General features: G+C 32.6%; 1 long non-coding RNA gene across 2 annotated transcripts in view; it reads right to left on the reverse strand.

Moving 5' to 3' along the window:
- Positions 1–21,220, reverse strand: part of LOC102163438 — a 99,926-nt gene extending 78,706 nt beyond the window's left edge. Inside the window, exons 1-2 of one of the 2 annotated variants that reach the window (XR_002336716.1) lie at positions 20,847–21,220; positions 16,210–16,326 (exon numbers count right to left, since the gene is read on the reverse strand). This is a non-coding gene — a long non-coding RNA (uncharacterized LOC102163438). The remainder of the gene's footprint in view (positions 1–16,209; positions 16,327–20,846) is intronic. The other variant, XR_002336715.1, reaches the window with a different exon arrangement.

Below are 21,712 nucleotides of genomic sequence, written 5' to 3' on the forward strand. Positions count from 1 at the left end.
GTTATTTTTCATATAAAATTTCTTGTGTAATTCATTTCATAATATAAATTGATTCGAATTCCTTGTCACATGAATTTCTGGTAAATTTGAAATAATAACGGTTCATATTTTTAATAACATTTTAAAATTTATGGTGTGCTCAGGTCAATTTAATTTAATGATTGTCAACATATTTGAGCACCTACATTATGTTTTGTGTTATTTTAGGTCTAAATATGTAAAGGTGAAACTCCGTTATCTTCAAGTTACAGTCCAGTGAGTCAGAAACCTAAATGAATGTAATTATGATATAAAATGAGAATATAGAGAATGAAGGTTTACAGAAAACACCTCAGGAGCAAAGAGAAACTTAGTTATATCTGTTTTATAATCTAGTTTTTTTTAGTGTTCCATGCCACATTGCCTATTAAGTGATGTTAACCTAGAAAAAAGATTGTCACATATTATTATGTGGGAAGGAAAAAAAGAAGTTCCAGATATTATATAATTCAATTATATAAAATCTATGTATATTTGTGTGTGTTTATGTTTTTCATAAAATCTATGATTGCAAAAATTTTACATTATTTTCCACACATCTATCCATGCTGCTGAGGAGACTGATTCTTAGAAGGGCTCTAGAACTCCAAGAAGTGTTCTTCATTATTTTGAGTCCAGTCAGGGAAATATAGACTATACTAATTATACTAGCAGGGAAATTTGTTAGAGGGATTGGTTAAAGAGATAGTGGAGAACTCCAAAATATAAAAATGAAGAAAAAGTAACAGAAATTTTAATTCGGAGAGCAGCCTTTTCCCTAGTGTTGGGGAAACAAGAAAGATTGGCTGCTATTGCCAGACCCCGGAAACTTGGAGGAAGGGCATACAGAGCTGAGGAAGATTCCGTCCAGTGGGTGTTGACATGGCAGAAAAAATTTCATGAACCTAATTCTGTGAGTATAAGAGAAAGCTAGAAGCCAGAACTGATGACAGGAAGAAGGTCCAAGCTAGGACAATGCTGTTAGGAACAGCCTTATAAGAGAAATTTCCTTCTTCCATATTCTACTGATCATCATTTTCTCTATAATACTCACTGTGGGCAGAACCAAATCTAAGAGAAAATCAGCTGCCAGAAAAGGTATAGTTTGTAGAATTCTCATCCTACCATGAGAGAGTAGAGAAGGATGGATTTATATCTGAGACAAATTTTTAGTAACTCACTGAATTCTTTAAATATTCGTCACTAAATGTTACATTGTTTTATTTGGAGAATATAATGATAAGAGATGTGTTGAAAAGGCACTTCATCTTTCTATAATTATGTATTTATTCTTCTTAATATTGATATCTACAATTATCTGGGGTTCCAAGAATTGCCACAAAATAAGATGGAGCTGTTGATTTCCTGGACTGAGAATTTTCTTGCCATAAATTAATTTGTCTCATATTTACAGTCATAAAGATGTTATTTTTTATCCTAATTCTCCTGAATTAACTGCATTTCTAGTTGTCAAAACTTTTCTCCTAAAACAAGGTCTAATAAAAATCAGATTTTTAATGTATTTATTTACTCTGCATGTAGTGTGTATTAGGGCAAGTGACTCTAAAAGGGTTAAAAAGGAAAGATAAGCTAGGTAAATAAAATAGTTTCCCTAGTGCAATTTGATCTAAAAGAAATGATAGGAATAAAGCTTTAAAAATTTTAATAATACTATTTAGTGTGGTAGTAAGCTTTCAAGTTCTTAAGAAAAGGAAAGATAAGTTAAGGAGATTGGTCCAAGCCTGGGAGATATTTACCATAAACCTTTGAATAGGAGTTAGTTTAAATGGAGAGTATATTATATACATCTAAGAGAACCATAAAAGAAACTGATAGCTTTTAGAAAATGATCTAGAAATATTTTCTTCTCTGTGACCATGAATTTAAATGGTCAAGGAATCAAATTAAGGACTTAGCAATAAAATATAATAAATTGTACACTGAACATGCTGGACTTAGGAACACAATAGTCAATTTTAGTAAATAAGACCACAGCTCACTGGATACTGGTTTTTCAGAGCAAAAATCCTTTTTTCAAGTAGGATGCAGAGGGGGTTAGTTTGTCAAACACTGAGGCTTCCAAACTCTAGGTAATTTGAGTTGCCAAATCTATTTTTAAAGACTTTTTAAAATAAAATATTCTGTTAATATGGGAAATTTAAAACTACTACCATGGACTCGTTGCTAGAAGTGCAATTATTTTCAGGGCTAGATTTTGTGCCTACTTTTTTTTTTTTTAAGGACTTTTTTTTTTTTAAGGACTAAGAGGAATTTTTAAAAATGATGTCTTTCAACTTCCATGTGGCTCTTCCTAGCAATTAGAAAATAGGCTGGAGAATTGTGTGACTTCTACTACATCTGAAAATAGAACACTATTGGTGATATGAAGTATTCTATGATGGTTAATTTTAAGTGTAAATATATTTGGCCATGTTTTGGTCAAATGTTATAATGGGTGTTTCTGTGGCATGTTTTTGGATGAGATTTACATTTAATTTGGTGGACTTCAGAAATGCAGATTGCCCTCCCTAATATGGGTGGGCCTCATTCTGTCTGTTGAGGTCCTCAGGAAGAATAAAAGACTGACTTCCTCTGCAAGAGGGAATTCTGCCAGCTGACCATCTTCACATTTGATCTGCAACATCAGATCTCCCTGGTTCTCCAGCAGATTGCCTTTGAACTGCAATTCTTTCCTAAACCTCCAATATACCAGCCTCATTCAGATTTTGAACTTTTCAAGCCTCCACAATTGCACTGAATGACAAAATTCCTTTAAATAATTATCATACTGGTTCTATTTCTGTGAGAACTTGACTAATAGACTTCTAGTGAATAAATCCCTTATTTGTCTAATTTATCAAGACTGGGAAAATTCTTAGTTTCTTTCATTTTCTCCATTTTCACAATATAATTATTAAAAAATCATGTGTTGTTTTTGTTTTTCCCTATGCCTCTGGAAAATCACTGCAAATATTCAATTTTCTATATCCTTTCTGCTTTTATCATGCATTCTCACAATTCTAAATCTTGTCCTGCACCTTTCTTCTTGTCAGGAATGCCCTTCCCAATCTTATTTTCCTATTTCACTGCTGCGTATTCTTCAAGTATTGATTCAGGCTTGAGTTCCTTGCATAAGCATCTTCTGATAATCAACAAAGAGTAAATGATACTACTCTATCATTTTTTTAAAAACCACTCCTCTTATTTCTCCACTTTCCCTGTCTGAGTCTCAGCTCTTCTGCAAACTGGGAAAAGGTTATAATTTTGCCATGCATCTCTGAATCCTCAGGCTTAACCCAATGCCTGTGACATACCAGGCATTCACTCAAACATTGCTGATAATTACATGGAAAAAAATACAGGATAGTTCGTGGATGGACACTGAATAGAAAGATAGCTGAGAAAGACCCTCTATATAATCTGGATATTATTTGAATTAAACTTTGTGTAATCTTTAATTGCATAGTGGTCAACAGTATGTTAATATGAATCTTATAGATTCAAATCCCATTTCCAACACTGCTAATTTAGCTTCCTTTGTCTTAATTCCCTTTATTGTATATTAAGGTAATAATAGTATAAAGCTTGTGTTTTTATGAGACTTAAGCTTGAAAATATTCCTAAAGCACTTATCCAAAGACTAGAAAATTATAAATGAAAAAAATACTAAGATTAAGCAAAGTACATTCAATTTAAGCATTATTTTAAAGGTCTTTGGTTTTCCTTTAGTGCATTTACTATAAATGTCATATAAAAGTTGAATCTAGATGTCTTATTACTTTAGTTACATACCCTCTCCCCTAACCCTCTCCAACTTTCTGTGTTTAACTATATAGGAAACATAATTTCTCTACTATATCTTGTTATCTCTGCCTTAGTGCATTTACCCACAATTTTCTCTGAACACAACACTTCTCTCTTTTTACTTTTTTCTTTCATAACTTAACTTCTATGAGAATGTCTTCCCTAAAGTCTAAACCAGTCAATGTCTTTCTAATAGAATAGAAATACTTGTTTAAAGTTTGTGATTCCTGCTAGACTTAAGCTTTGTGAGAGCAAGGTCTCTGCAAGTTTTTTATAACACACAAATCTAGCATTTCATAATCTATATAATATACAGAATGCATTAAATGAATATTTTAAACAAGTATATAAATATTTATTTTCTCTGAACAATGATATCTTTATGGATGACAGAATTTGACAAATGCAAAAATTAAATACTATGCCCCTCTTTTATGGTTGGAAAGCAATATAAATAAGATACTGGAGAAATTTTATAGCTGGAATATCTTCATTCCTGAGATGAAAAAAATTCCTATAGAAAAAATTTCGCTCAACTTTATTTGGAAAATTTTATCATGCCCTTAAGACTGTCTTACCTTAGGAAGAAAAGTAACCCACTGCACTAAAGGGTTTAGTTGTTTAAAAAATTGAATAAAAAGTATTCTCCTGTTATAATAAGAAAAATAGTTTTGTTTTACTAATATCAGAGATGAATATGTCTCAGCATGAAATATCTAGGCTTCACTGAGAGAGAGCCATTGTTACTTCACCCCCGACTGCTTTTCTAAATGCCTTAACATCTTCAGCTGTATGTAGGCAGTATATTCATCCAAGAGTTACAGGTAGTTATATAGTCAGACACAACTTCACTAGCCTCTTCAATTCAAGTTTTTATTTTTATCTATCCAAAATATGTGATAATCAGTACCTCAATAATTGAGAAAACATAATATTCTCATGATTTATCATATTGAAATACTTTTTAAAAATTGTTTATCTTATTCTTTTTTAAAGTACAGTTGATTTATAAGGTTGTGCCAACTTCTGCTGTATAGCAGTGACCAAGGCATATCTATACATATATATATACACATACACACTCTTACTCTTATATTATCTTCCATCATGGCTTATCCCAAGAGAATGGGTATAGTTCTCTGTGCTATACAGTAGGACCTCATTATTTATCCATTCTAAATGTAATAGTTTGTATATACTAACTCCCAACTCCCATTCCATTCCACTTCCTCCCCCTTCCCCTTGGCAACCACAAGTCTGTCCTCAATGTCTGTGAGTCTGCCTCTGTTTTGTAGATAGGTTTATTTGTGCCATATTCTAGAATCCACATATAAGTGACATTATATGGTATTTGTCTTTCTGACTTCACTTAGTATGAGAATCTCCAGTTGCATCCATGTTGCTGCAAGTGGCATTATTTTGTTCTTTTTTTATACCTGAGTATTATTCCATTGTATACATGTACCACAACTTCTTAATCCATTCATATGTCCTTAGACATTCTTGTTGCTTCCACATCTTGGCTATTGTGAATAATGCTGCAGTGAATGTAGGGGTGCATGTATTTTTTGAATTGTGGTTTTGTCTGGATATATGCCCAGGAATGGAATTTCTGGGCCATAGAGAAATTCTATGTTTAGCTCTCTGAAGAACCGCTATGCTATTTTCCATAGTGGTTGTACTGAATTACATTCCCACCAAGGGTTCCTTTTTTTCCACACCCTCTTTAGCATTTGTTATTTGTAGATTTATTTATGATGTCCATTGTGACTTGTGTGAGAATTTGCATTTCTCTAATAACTAGTGATGTTGAGCATTTCTTTCTGTGCCTGTTGGCCATCTGCATATCGTCTTTGGAGCAATATCTATTTAGGTCTTCTGCCCGTTTAATAATTGGGTTTGTTGGTTTTTAGGGTTGAGTTGTATGAGTTGTTTATATATTTTGGAGATTAAGCACTTGGTTGCATCATTTGCAACTATTTTCTACCATTCTACAATTTGTCTTTTTTTTTATGAATCCCTTTGCTGTGTGAAAGATTTTAAGTTTGATTAGGTCTCATTTATTTATTTGGTTTTTATTTCTACTGCCTTGGGAGACTGACCTAAGAAAACATTTGTATGGTTGATGTCAGAGAATGTTTTGCCTATGTTCTTTTCTAGGAGTTCTATGGTGTTATGTCTTATGTTTAGGTCTTTAAGCCATTTTGAGTTTATTTTTGTGCATGGTGTTAGGGTATGTTCTACTTTCACTGATTTACATGCAGCTGTCCAGTTTTCCCATCACTACTTGCTAAAGAGACTATATTTATTCTGTTCTACCTATCTGTATGTCTGTTTCTGTACCAGTACCACACTGTCTTGATTACTGTAGCTTTGTAATGTGGTCTGAAGTCTGGGAGAGTTGTGCCTCCTGTTTTGTTTCTGTCTTCAGGATTGCTTTGACAATTCTTGGTCTTCTCTAGTCCCATATAAATCTGCAGATTTTTTTTCTAGTTCTGTGAAAAATGTCATGGGTAATTTAAAAGGGATCACATTAAAGCTGTAGCCTGCTTTGTGTAGTAGGGCCATTTTAACAATATTAATTCTTCTAATCCAGAAACATGGGATATGTTTCCGTTTCTTTGAATCCTCTTTAAATTTTTTGATTAAAGGTCTATTCCTACGTATTTGATATTTTGGGGTGCAATTTTAAAAGGTATTTTTTATATTCCTTTGTTAATATTTCATTGTTGGTACAAAGAAATGCAACTGACTTCTGAAGGTTAATCTCATATCCTGCTATTTTGCTAAACTCATTTATCAGTTTGAGCAGTTTTTGTGTGGAATCTTTAGGGTTTTCTACATATAGAACCATGTCATCTATATATAGTGACAATCTTACTTCTTTTTCAAATTGGATACCTTTTATTTCTTTTGTTTGTCTAATTGCAGTGTCTAGGGCTTCCAATACTATACTAAATAAAATGGTTAGGGTGGGCATCCTTGTCTATTCCAGATTTTAGCAGTAAGGCTTTCGGCTTATCTCTGTTAAGTATTATATTAGCTGTGGGTTTGTTATAAATGGTTTTTATTATGCTGAGATTTGTTTTCTCTATACCCACTTTGCTAAGAGTTTTTACCATGAATAGATGTTGGATTTGGTCAAATGCCTTTTCGGTATCTATTGAGATAATATGGCTTTTGACTTTTCTGTTGTTAATGTGGTGTGTGACATTGAGTAATGTGCATATGTTGAAGCATCCTTTTGAATTTGGGATGAATCCAACTTGGTCATGGTTTGTGATTTTTATGTCATTGGATTCAGTTGCCTTAACTTTTGTTGAGAATTTTTCCATCTATATTCATCAAAGATATTGGCCTATAATTTTATTTTTTGTAATATCATTGGTTTTAATATTAGGGTGACGGTGGTTTCATAGAATATCTTTGGGAGAATTCATTCTTCTTCATTCTTTTGGAATAGTTTAAGGACAGGCATACGTTATTTGTATGTTTGGTAGAATTTGCCTGTGAAGCCATCTTATCCTGGACTTTTGTTTATAGGGAGTCTTTTTATTTTATTACATATTCAATTTAATTTATAGTGATTGGTCTGTTCTAATGATCTATTTCTTAATTAAGTTTTGGTGGGCTATATGTCTCTAGGAAGTTGTTCATTTCTCTATGTTGTCAAATTTATTGGCATATATTTATTCATAGAATTCCCTTATGATTTTCTTTTTTGTATTTGTGGAGTATCAGTTGAGATTTCTCTTTTTTCATTCTTATTTTGTTCATTTGGGTTCTCTCTCTTCTTGGTGAGTCTGGCCAGAACTTAGCCAATTTTTTTTTTTTTTTTTTTTTTTTACCTTTAAAAAAACTAAATCCTGGTCTTTTTTTTTTGTTCTATTTTTTAATCTCTATTTTACTGATTTGCTCTCTGCTTTATGATTTCCTTCCTTCTGCTGACTTTAAGTTTTGTTCTTCTGTTTCTAATTCTTTTACATTATCTTCTATCATGGTCTATCCCGAAGAGATTGGATAAAAGTTCCCTCTGCTATACAATAGAAAGGACCTCATTGCTTTTCCATCCTAAATGCAATGGTTTTGCAACTACTGACCTCAAACTCCCTGTCCATCCCACTCCCTACCCCTACCCTCCCTCTCGGCACTGCAATTTTATCTTCAATTTATTACCATCATTACTTCAGAAATTGAAAAAAAAAACACTCTCCACATATATTTTAAATTTCCATATTGACTTGAAATCAAATATTTTCCCGAAGAATTTTAAGTCAATAAAACTATGTTTTTTAAGCACAATATAATGTATTCTCTATATTAAAACTTTTAATAAATTAACCTGATTTAATTGGAACCTACCAGATCCATATATTTTAGGCATGTAGGTATATCCTATTAGTTTACGCCACATCATTGGAAGAATTAATAGAGCCACAAATATAATTGCATGGAAGTTATCATAACAGAACAACATGAGATTATCACTACGCATTTCTGCATAGTGGTATATATAATCAGTGACTTGGCACCTCCTATATTACAAATCACAAGGGATTCAAAGGAGTTCCTCATCACTGATTTGAGAAGTGAACATTTAAACAAAGTTTCATTTCTGCTAAATGATAGTATGCAGGAGATGCAATGAGAACAAACAGAATGTTCACTTATCTCTACATGAATAAGTCAGGAAAGATGTAATGGACCTGACTTTGGAAGGGTGAGCAAGACAACATCAGTATCAGATTACTAGTGATCCATTTATTTATCCACATTACACAAAGTTATACTGCCTATGAACATAAACAACAGTTTCCAGAGTTAATGAAATATGTTTGGTGGGTATTGCACCAAAGAAGAGCAATTAACACAGATTACCTGATATAAAACATCTGAATTGATGAAATAATTAATGATCAAGTGGCATTAGAAAGCCTCTTTACCAAATGCTGGCCATTTCCCATTGCCTCTAAAAACATGCTAAATTTTATACAGTGGTGAAATGGTGGCAGAAGTTCTCTCCAAAAAAGTCTGAAGTATTTCTGCTTTCCCTTTTCTTCCAGGTGAACAGATCACTTAAGGTCAGGTGTTTGTGCTTTCCCGAGTTTATGTTGTGCTAAAGCACCATGGTGGGTCAGCTGACTATAAAAAAACTGTTAAAGTGTGGAAATCTGAAAGGATTCTAGGCTCAGTTTTCTTTAAAATTGATCCATGTGTACTTCAAATTTTCGAATGAATGAACAAATTCTGGAATAGTGTTTATGCAAAATTTACCACTCAAGACTCCAACTCATGTATGATGAAAAACCCATGCATGAAGAAAAGTCTTTGGTGCCACATTTAAAATCCAATATGTGAATATGCATTTACATGTTTTAAGCAAACAAAATAATGATTAAGTAAAACTTCTTGAGTCTCAATTATAACTATTATTTATTAACCTAGCAATTCTTGAGTAGATATGATTAGGTAAAATTGTTCCTACCTTGTTAATTATTGTGGTTTTGAAGGTATAAGTGATAAACCAATAATCAAATCATTTAATTAACTTTGAGCAGGTTACCTGATGTGAAATTCTATCCAGTAATTTGATCTAATCTGTGGACAGCTGTCCACCTCTTAACAAGACAATTTTAAGTGTACAGATGTGTGATAATGCATTTTAAAGAGTTAGATTAAAATACAACATATTAGTGTTTATATTCTCTAAAATGTCCCTTAAATGTAAATAATAGCACAGTTCCCTTTTAAAAATAGATTTTAATGACTGTTATCCTCTACACAAAAATCTAGATTTTCCTTTTTGCATACAAAAATGCATGAAGAATCAGTTATTGTTGTGTTATCACTGGACATTTTCAGGTTATAAGCTTTAATAATTTTAATAATTCTTAGTTTTGTTACTACTTGAATTGTGTATCATCTGGAAAGCTAAATCTCATGGATAAACACAGCTTTCCCCTGCAGTATACTGAATTAATAATATGTTCTAAGTTATTTAAACAGGTGTTTGTTTTTAAAATTTAAATTTTCCAAAAGGGGGAATCACAGACAACCAACCAACACAAAACAATAACCTGTCGTGGCTTTACACAGCTGTATTTCTCTCATTTCCATGGAAATCAGGAGTTATTCTTTTATTTCCGACCATCTGCAAACCCCATTTAAGGTCAAAAGCAGGTGTTGTGTACACAATGGCATAATATTCTTCTTTCCAGAAACAAGAACACAATTAAGAAAGTAAGAAGAAAACAATTCCAAATTGCCTTTATACATACAGGATTTGTACAATGTGAAATTTTATAAAAACATGGTAAAAACAGTCCCTAAGAATAAATTTCTGAGTTTTTGGTTTTTTAACTCTAGGTTAGTCAAATATAATTACTATAATAATTTTTTTTTGTTTATTTTTACTATTTTTCTGGAATGCTTCCAGCAGTTGTTATGGAGAATGGAAATATACAGTTGCACTGGTGAAAGATGGAAAATGATCAATCTGTCCCCAAATTTCTATTATATTATGACAAGCATGTAAAATTCAATAGTCCTATCAGGACTGTGGATTTCATGTATGCTATGTTCTCTTTCACTGTTCATAGGTTTGATATTGACTGCTCTCTTTCTAGACTGATCATACTTTCCTAATTTTAACTAACTCACATTTCAAAAAAATGCATTGTAATGCTATTGTTTATATTGTCTCATTTTGTAATCTGGTTTTTAAGATGTACAGTGTTTTTCTCTACATTTAATCTAATACTGAACAGCACAAGGATTAAATAGCTATTTTTAAATGGTTCTTAAGTTTTTTTAAAATAGATCAGTATGAAATCTACCATATCACCTAAATCTCATTTTAGCCAATAACTTTAATCTTTCCTGAACTCATAATTGAATTAAAAATAGCTGCTGGTAAATTCAGATTTCATCTTCCTTGCCTTTATTACCTGTTAGAGATGTGAGTAGAAAAGTTTTTATTTTTATGCAGCTATATGAGAAAGCTAATGACAACATAATAAATTCTTCATGTACTCAAGGTGTTATAATTTAGAAGGTTCTTATAATGAGATTATGACTTTCATGTTCTTCAGTGGAAAATTTATGTAGTAGATTATATAGTAGATTTATTGAGATAAAGCTCTTGTTTTCCCCATTCAACAATTTCACTTCCTATGATATAAAAAGTCAGGGTTCATATATTAGAGTTCCTTTTTTCCAGTTTTAAGTTTTGTGTTATATAAAATCAAAAGTTTCATGGAAACTCACTTGGAATACACTTTATATTTTAATATTAAACTTTAAAATATGCTTAAAATTAAAAATAATTCTTATCAAATAAGGTGGCCAGCAATGTAAAGACGTAATAAAATGGAATAAGAAATTCAGATAGATAATATAATAAATATATGGATAAGATTTTTTTTTTTTTGCCTCTTAAGGGCCACACCTGTAGCAGATGGAAGTTCCCAGGCGAGGCACTGAATTGGAGCTGCAGCTCTGGCCTAAGCCACAGCTACAGCAATGTCAGATCCAATCCACATCTGCAACCTAAGGATTGTGGCAACCCTGGATCCTTAATCCACTGAGTGAATCCTCATCCTCACAGTCACTACGTCATGTGCTTAACTCACCGAGCCACAGTGGGAACTCCAGATAAGATTTTTTTTACTGCCTGTCAGAGCTGGTGCCATCATCTGCCACCTTGCCACAGACTAGCGGTCTGAAAGAAGAGCTGACTGTTTTCTTATTCCCTTATGCATGCTCTCTGTGGTGTGCATGTGTTGACTGCGACATTTTTGAAGAAATTGCATACAAGTTTTACTATCAAGAAACCACATTTTGTTGAAAGATGCTACTTTAAGTTAATGAATTAATAATTTCCTAGGGGATATGAGTCACAAAAACAGTTTTTGAATTCAGGTTACATGTGGAGAAAGATGAAGGACAAAAAAGAATAAACACAAATAGAAACTTAAGTATCTTTTATATAGCTATACTTCCAAATATGAAGGAGAAAATATGCCTGGCATATGCCAAGCAGCCAGTCAGCTAGAGGATTGGTATATCTTATCTACCTTCACCTCAAAATGACCAAGACAAATAGATAATTTGATATTGCAAGCAAGTAACTTGCCCCACTGTAATGTAGCAAAGAAATGACAAAGAAAATATTCCAAGACTACAAAGCCTTAAAAGCAATGTTTCTAAAAGTCACCATTCTTTAAAAGACTGAGTTTGTATCAGCAGCTTTTTCAAAAGTGTTTTAGAATCGTCTGAATGTGAAAACATATAGGTCTGAGATGTTTTAACATTTCCCTATCTTTCCTTGTTAAAACATTGTGTTAATTTATTATTTTTAAACAAATTTTAAATGCTTCCAATCTTATTAGCATTGCTTCTACTGTAATCATATAGAACCTAAAAGGCAGTGAGATAAATATTTTGCTCATATTGATTATGATTAAATTTGGATTGAGGACACATCATTGCCTACATCTGGACTCATTTCACTCTTCAAAATTTATAGAAACCAACATTCTCATAATCAGTGCTAATATTGCCTACAGAGAACATCTTTTGGATTTTTTTGGCTCTATTTTCTATTTATTTCTCATTTTATGGCCAACATATTTACTTCTATATTCTAGTTCTTATTCTTCTGGGCTGTTGATATTACTCCTGTTTTTGCCTATTTATATTCCTTTAATATACTAGAATGGTGTTTAACAGCAATGATTTGACAGCAATGATTTGATAGTGTAATTGGTATTTGCAAGCTGTAGTCTTGTCTCTATTACTTACTAACTGTGATACTGGGAAAGATACTTAAACTGTAAAGCATTCAATTTCCTCATCTGTAAGTAGGGGAAATTAAATTATTTCTTTCATAAGGCTGTTATGAGAATTCAATTAGAAAATGCATTAAAGGGTTAGCTCAGTTTGTGGCACATTGCATTTAATATATATCTTAGTAATATTAAGTGGTTATTGAATTGTGTCAGACTCAGCTTAATATAAAACATCAATTTTTTCTGATCTCATGGTAATTTATACAACATCTCTTGCAAGATCATTATAAGACATTATACCTAGCAGAGCTGATACACTTGGCCACCTAGGCTATAAGTATGAAACTCCAGGTAGTGGAGGTAGTACAAGGTATGGCTCCCTAAACCTAGCCAGCTTGTAACAGAGTAAAGCCAGAAACTCCCCAACTCAAAATCAGATCTTGTTTCCAAATCAATCATACCTAATGTGACAGACGTATTTAATTGCCTATCCAGAAGCCATTCTTTTCTTTTTCTTTCTTGCTAAATAATTTAGTTGTAGCTTAGGAATGTGAAGGTGCTATGTAGAAGAAAAATGGATCTATTCCCAGGGGCTGGCTGAACTAAACTAACTGTGGCCATCATATTCTCCTTTGCCAGAAATTGGTTGAAGAAGATGGGTAAGTTGATCTAGCTCTGGCCAAAGATATATTAAGGGTATTAGGCTGTTTAGGCCAATGGAAAAAGATTTCCACTACAACTGAAAAAAATTTGTGGAGAAAACACTCTTTCCTTGCTTTGGATGCAGTCGTGTAAGCAAGTATAGTCAGCAGGTAATGTAGCTGTCATATATATATGACAAGCTTTTATCAAACTTATGGATAAAAGAAGAGATTCTAGAAATGGCAAACGGGAGATGTAGAATGCCAAGAGGTCCTACCTAAATTAAAATTTTTAAGAATTAATAGCACCTACCTCCCATTTCTTGTTACGTGAAATTTTGGTTAGAATTTCTATTGACTGCAAGTAGAAACATCCTGATGCATTAATTAACTTGACTTCTTTGTCTTCATTTTTCTCTTATACCAATGAATTTCACAAGGTGAGTATTAACTCTCATTTTTCTATTTACATCCTGCTCTTTTCTTCTGATTCTCTGATTTTTTATTATTACATTTTTCAATGTAAAAGTACAAATAACTTTTAAATAATTATACATTTTAATCTCTACATTAGATCTCATTTATGCCCTCATCTATGATGGGGATAGCATGTCTTAAAGGATTATCACGGAGACTGTCGAACAATCACAGATGTATTCTAAGCCTTTGGTAAACTGGTGATATCTTCTAGTTGGTAAACATATATTAAATATATTTTTAAGAATTTTATGTACTCAAAAAAACTAAAGAGCTTTTTTAAAATAAAAGCTTTTAAAAATATGAACTTTAAAAAATATAAGGTAAATAATCATTTCTTCTGCAACTATTTGTCAAATGCCAACAATATCTTGACATAATAGTACTAAATGTACAGTAAATTATAAGGATCAGCTGTTTGTAAGGTAGAGAAATTGACAATAAGTAACAAATTTCAATTACATATCTATAGTAATAAAAATGTTACGATACTTCCTCAATACAAGAGAAATTTCATTTCTATCAGAAAAAAACAAAATTTACCCAATGTCTCCAGACAAATGAGGCATTTTAGTCTGGCTTTACCTTGGTGTATATTAGCTAGTGATTGGTTGCTCAATGATAATATTTTCTGACATAACATTGATATCTCTTTCTCTGCTTTGGTTGTCTTTTTAGGGCCTCAGGTGCAGCATATGGAAGTTTTCAGGTTAGGGGTCGAATCAGAAATGCAGCTGCTGCCCTACACCACAGCCATGGCAATGTGGGATCCGAGCTGCATCTGCAACCTACACCACAGCTCATGGAAATGCCAGATTCTTAACCCACTGAGCAAGGTCAGGGATTGAACCCATGTCTTAATGGATACTGGCCAGGTTGTCACTGGCCTAATGGATACTGGCTGAGGCACAACGGGAACTCCCCTTTTTTGCTTTTTGTATAAAATAAAACATGTTTTTTATTATAGTAGAAAAATAATTTTTACTTATATAAAAAAAAGCATTTTCAATATTGGCAATAGAGTGATGTACTGAGAAACCAATTTGAGTGGCTGTAAGAAGCCTGTTTCTTATTCCAGTCATTCTTTATCCTCCCTTCCCTGTGCCACCCACCTCTACTCCCTGCCCACTGCCCAGCCACCAACAAGATGCAGTAAAGGATAAATGAGAAGAGATCTGACATTTATAGAGTGTCTGCTATGAGGCAGGCATTTTACTTGGTTCAGCGTAGCTCACCTCATTATGAGCCTCACTCATCAACTCAAATGAGTGAGTTGATATTTTTTCACTTTTCCTTGTGGGGTTTGAAGTTCAGAGAGGCATAAAGAAAGATAACAGGAAAGTGTAGCACAGTTTATTAAATACAGTATTTGGCAACATGGAAATTCCTTTTCTTTTCTTATTTTAAGCTCTGGACACTAATATGTCCATTTCTCTACTTTTTCACAGCTATCTCATATAAATCATGATATATTATAAATTAACTTTGGGCACCTAACCAGTAATTCAAACACTAGATTTCAGGTAACTCACCTTCAAATGCTCCTTGGTATTTTATAAAAGTTTAAAGTAGTATATCAATACATTATATATCTATATTGTGTTTGGAATGCACATTTCACTTTCACATGGCTCATGTTATTTATTCTTTCAACTAATTATGATAGAAAAGTTATTATAAATTAATAAATGACAAGGCTAAGGCTCAGAGAGGAAGATATTTGATGCTGAATTCAAATATTAACTTTTACCTTTTCTGCTCAGTAAGTTAATTGCTCATAGATGCTCCCACACTAAGTTATATATTATTATAACACATTAATAATGTTATTCCAATAAAAATATATTTATTGAAATTATGTTCTATGCCAGACTGTGTGCAAAACTTGTTACGCCATTTAATATTCACAGCAATCCTCTATTACTATTATCATTCTCATTATTTTCAATATTATGATCATTGATGAAATTTCTCAAGAGCCAATCAGTAGCAGAGCTTGGGTTCAAGCATGACATTTGAGTCTAGAACCTCCAAATGATTAAATATCCTAATATTTTATCACATTTTATGATCTGATTAGTACATTATCAAATAGTAAAAAAAAAGAAATGTAAGTATGTTTTCAGTACAGAGCCTATTGCCTATGTATTGGTAGATTAAAAATATTTTAAAATAATCTGTAACAATGTATTTTTGTCAGCTTTGCAATATATTGAAATTGAGTGGGTGATTAAATTCAGCTATGACAAGAGGGTAAACTCTATGGAAATTTTTATTCATCCTGTTTGCTATATCCCACCATCTGGCAGTTATTTATTTAATATTGTTGATTAGGTAGTGGTATTTCACTATAATGGGGTAAATACAAGGAACCAATACTGAGTGATTTGGAAAGAAAGTCATATGTAGAAACTAGATTGAAGAAGGGAATTCAAAAGCTGGAGCAGAGAACAGTGAGCTACACGTTGGAAACTACTCACTGTGAACATGGAAGATGTTGACCACTCCTGCTTCTCTTCTAGAGGAGTTCCTGCTTCAGAAGTTTTCAAAAAATGTGGAGTCGAGAGATCTTAGGATGGCACTCCACATTGCAGAAACTGTGAAAACAGAAAAATGGTCAAATGAGGGTTTTTTGTTGGAAAAAAAAACCAAAAAACACATAAGTTTTCAATAGCTGTGGTGCCAGGAATGGGTATTAAGGTAATTTGGATTTTCAAATTTCTTATTGACTTTATGAAGGGCAGTCACTTTATATTTGGTTTACATGCTGTGTGTGTAATGTTTTCTTATTTAAATTCCTCAATATAATTGTCTTGCAAAATTACTTGAAATATTTTGGGAAATTTTGTAAAAGATGGAAAAGATGGGTATGAACCACAGCAGAAATGCATTAACAAACATTTCATTTTTCTTGAAAAATGCTGAGCTACAAAAACATAGACTGTGTGATAAGTTCCTGACAAATATTTGCTTCCAGTTAATACAAACATATCAAACAGGACAAGGTACAACTTTGAAGCAGGCAGTTTTCAAATTGGAATGTATCAACTTTACTATTGTTTTTCTTCTGAAAAAAATATAACCCTTTTGCTAAGGATTTTTCAAAGACACCAAAACAGATGATGACACTAAAATCATTTAACTTAGCTGCTCATTATTATTAAGGACATTCTGCTTTAAAATTTATGTCATAAAATGTAAATTGTTAAAACTGGACCACTAACAAAAATCGAAATAGAAGATGGATAAGATAGTTTAAAAAAATTACTATTAATTTGAGCAATTTTATTGAAATTTAAATAACATTCATAAAAGAAGGAAGGCAGTTCCTGTACAGCGCAGTGGGTTAAGGATATGGCATTGTTGCAACTATTGCATGGGTTCAATCCCCGGTCTGAGAACTTCCTGGTTATAGTATCTTTTCACTTTCAGAACTTAATTTTGTACCTATAGTCACAAATAGTGAAATACTGACTTAATGATAGAGCAATATTCTTTTGTTAATTGATAAATTCAAATGATATGGTTTCATATTTTGCATCATTCTCGTAACTGATTTAAAAAGTATAGTGAGGAGTTCCCGTCGTGGCACAGTGGTTAACGAATCTGACTGGGAACCATGAGGTTGCATGTTTGATCCCTGGCCTTGTTGGTGGGTTAAGGATCTGGCGTTGCCCGTGAGCTGTGGTGTAGGTCACAGACGTGGCTCGAATCCTGCATTGGTGTGGCTCTAGCGAAGGCCAGTGGCTACAGCTCTGATTAGACCCCTAGCCTGGGAACCTCCATATGCCACAGGAGCAGCCCTAGAAAAGGCAAAAAGACCAATAAAAAAAAAAAAGTATAGTGATGCCAATATAAAATTTTAAACATTGTACTATAATAAGATAGTAAAATAGAAAATTCATGAAGTATTAAAATACAGACTTATTCCAGTACTCAGTTTCTTATCATCTTCCAATATTTGAAATGCTTTTAGTTTATCTTGTGACTAATAACTCTTTTAAATAAATTCACTCTAATTCAATTAATAAATCATTTGGAATGTGAAAAAATAATATAACTTCTGCATACAGACTATGTAGAATACTTTCACAGTTTAATCCTTAAAGGTGGACAGGTTAAATGTTTTAGCTCACCTACTGAAACTAACCCTTTAACTACTTTTTTTCCCAAAAAATAACCAATGGAACCAAAATATTGTTATGCATATTTGAAACACATTTAGGCCTTGGATATACATTATAAGGTGGTCATATTTTTGGAACCCAGCAATTGAAACCCATAAATATGAGACAATAGCTGATAAGTAGTCTGAAAATAGATAAAGTACTTGATACCTGGGAAATCCTGCAAAATGTTTCATTTACTGAATTTCTACCACATGCTTATTACCATATAAAAATAAACACTTCTGAATGACTTAGTTCTTATAGACAAATATAATAGTGGCAGGATATTGTAATACATATTGCATTTTGATGAATGTTATGAAAAATACATGAAGGACACTGAGGCACAAATTATCCAAGTTTTTACAGAAAAATTTCAATATTACTGAAGAAGTAATACAAGTAAGAATAATAATTATGAATCAAACGTGTTTGAATAGGAAGGCACATGATCTATATCCATGGATGCAAGTTTAAAGAAGAATGTTATTAGAAATATTAAAACTATCGAGTAAATGCTCCCCCTCCCTCTTTTTCGTCGCATTTAACAAATAATTTCATATATAAATTGAGTAGATGCAAATGTGGATGCTCACAAATTTGAGTAAATCAATGTCAGACACTGATTTTGAGTTAATTTATCAATCATTCACCAAAGGTAGGAAGAGTTCATTTTTTAAAATTTTGGTTGTGTTGGCTAAATAATTTAGCAAAGCATAAACTCTTACAGGAATGAACAAAAACTGTACTAGATTTTTAGTGTTTAGCACAGTTTTATGTTAAATAATTCAATTATTTAACTTCAATGGTAAAATCCAAAATGTGCCTAGTAAAAAAATTCTGTAAAGTTTCCCCAATAAAAAGCTATCAGACTACATTAAAAATTACTTTATAGTCTTTTGAGTTATAAATGATTAGAGAATCAGGATTTTTGTTGGAATTTAGCTCTTGCAGAGTCTTGATTTTATCTAAAATGGAAAAAAAAATGAAATTCATAGATAGTTAACTGTGTCATAATCACAAATTATGTGTATTTTTCTGCAGTCATTGGTGAAAAAAGTCCAATATCATTGGTGTTATAAACTGCTTAACTAGAAAATGTTTTGTTGTTATGTTACTGAAATTTGTAATTAATAACATTGAATTTGTAATTAATAACATAGTGGGGAACATAAAAACTAATAGTAAGAGGAAATCTTTAGAAGCTAATTGAGTTGATAGAAGAAATAATTGGACAATTGAAGAATTGTTAATTCAAATGATTGAAGAAATGCATATACACATATACCACTCACAAATACAATGCTTGTTTGGTTTTTGGTATAGTTCAAAGATTACAAATAATTTCATGACTGTATAGAAAATATCAATAAATAAAAGCTTTCTTTTCCTATGTAATTCATTATGTTTGGAGACGATATACTTCCAAATATTATTTGAGGTTATCTACTGCATATCCAGAATCTAATAATGTTATAATTTTACTTATTGATTTTGCATTTATGAAATGAGCATATTCTCAAATTTCTCAATTCTTTGCATGTATACAGGAAAACTGGGCTTTTGAGACAGGCCTCAGCTGGATTATTGGTACTGTTCATTATAACCTTGTAAGCTTGAGTTATCTAATCAACATTTCCAGGTATTTAACTTAAAAATGGCAACATTTACATTTTATACTTAATGAAAATCAAATTAAATAGCATGTAAAATTCACTAGCTCAGAGTAAACTTTTATATGTTTTTCTTTTCAAAGAATGATACAATGAGAATTATGATAAAATGAATAGTTATGAAAGATTTGGGAGGTTTTTGTTTGTTTGTTTTTGGCCATGCCTGTGACATGTAGAAGTTCCTGAGCTGGGGTCAAACTCATGCCACAGCCACAACCTGAACCACAGCAGTGACAGTGCCATATCTTTAACCTGCTACACCACAAGAGAACCCAATGAAAGCTTTTTTTTTTTTAAGTGAAGAAACAATGTAGAAAACTTAGGATAATAATAAAAATTATTACATTACGCCTACATACACAGTCTCTTAAATTTATATTGTAGGTCAATGGAATAATTATGACATTTTGACATTATAGTAACTCAAGTTAAGTGACTGTCTTTCAATTAAGTATAATAGAACTTTGAAAAAAAAATCACACAAACTCAATTGGAGTGTCTGAAAAATACAGAGAGCAACATAATATAATAATTTAACTTATCTGTCATAAAATAATTGTATGGAATTTATAAATTTTAAAATTAAAAAAATGTAATGTTGGAGTTCCCATTGTGGTGCAGCAGAGAAGAGCCTGACTAGTATCCATGAGGATTTTGGTTCAATCCTTGGCCTCACACAGTGGGTTAAAGATCTGGCATTGCCCTGAGCTGTGGTGTAGGTTGTAGACTCATCTTGGATCTGGCATTGCTGTGGCTATGGTGTTCACCAGCAGCTACAGCAGCTCTGATTCGACTCCTTGCCTGGGAACTACCATATGCCATGAGTGCAACCCTAAAAAGCAAAAAAAAAAAAAAAAAAAAAAAAAAAGTAATGTTGCTATCCACTTATCCAAAATTACTGAATTTAAATTATGATTTTGGTGATTTTTAATTAACAACTATACACCTATATCTATTAGTAAGTATTTATAAATATATCTATCAAGAGATAGATCAACATCAATGTAGGTATACTCTGACAGAAAAAACATTTACAGTTTGGTATTTGTCATAATTTAAAAATGTATATTTAACCTAGGTTTTATCATTGACTAGTAAATTAATTATAAACAAATATACTTTTTATATTTCCCTTTTAAGATAGGACTCCCGAGATATGTGGCAAGTGTCAGACTGGGTACATCTGTGTAAAACCTGTCAGAGGCTGTTAAGAACTTTTAATAGAACCTTTGTGGAGAGTTCTATCCCATTAGTTTGACCCAGAGCTTGAAATACCTGAATATGTTGCTTCTGCTCTGGCTGGAGAGTATTCCCCATGTCCTCTCTATTGAGTTATTCCCGCACCAGTGGAGTCTAATATAGGTCCACTGTCCCGTACCGTCCTGGTGGGATCCTTGAGTCTCCTGGCGCGCTCTATTTTTCCTCCTTCTGCAGTTGCAGCTCCGTTGTGTAGACTCGCACTTCTGTCACGTCGGACTTTGATCACGTTGGGGTCACTACTTGTCGGGGTATGTCCGCGACAGCGCTCCACGTCCTGCGTGGAGCCGGTCGCAGCTTAAAGAGAGAGGAGACTTGGGTTCCCTGACAAGAAGCCCAAACAATGAATAGGCCTTTCGGCTGTCCTTTTATTGACCAAGAAAACACGTGCCCATAAACCTGTTCCCAGTTAAAGTTTAAACAATCAAGCAGGAATAGATACAGGTTAAAGAGATTAAACAGATAAAATCAAGCAGGTCATAAACCGCATAGCTGGAGACCTAATAGAGACAAGTAGGGAGGGATTTGTATCCTATCAAGCACAGCATTCTCTGCAAGAGGCTTTACAGCATTCCATCAAGCCTCTTATTCTACTAGAAACAATAGGTGGCATTCCACTGAGACTTACATAGTTATAGGAAGCACTGTGCTTAAGCTATTTTCCTATATCTTTCCCCACATCAGATATTTTAGAGCCCTTTATCAATATGATAAATACAACTTTATACCAAACTTTAGATCACATTTTTAATTCTACAAAATACCAATATTTGTTTGTTAGATAATTCAAGATATTTATAAAGATTTTTAAATAAAGATCATGACATGATAGCAAATTCCTTCAGGCCTGTGCACATGGATTGTCTTTTTTCACCTGAAGAATT

The sequence above is a fragment of the Sus scrofa genome, chromosome 11 (assembly GCF_000003025.6).
Source record: "Sus scrofa isolate TJ Tabasco breed Duroc chromosome 11, Sscrofa11.1, whole genome shotgun sequence".
Lineage (NCBI taxonomy): Eukaryota > Metazoa > Chordata > Mammalia > Artiodactyla > Suidae > Sus > Sus scrofa.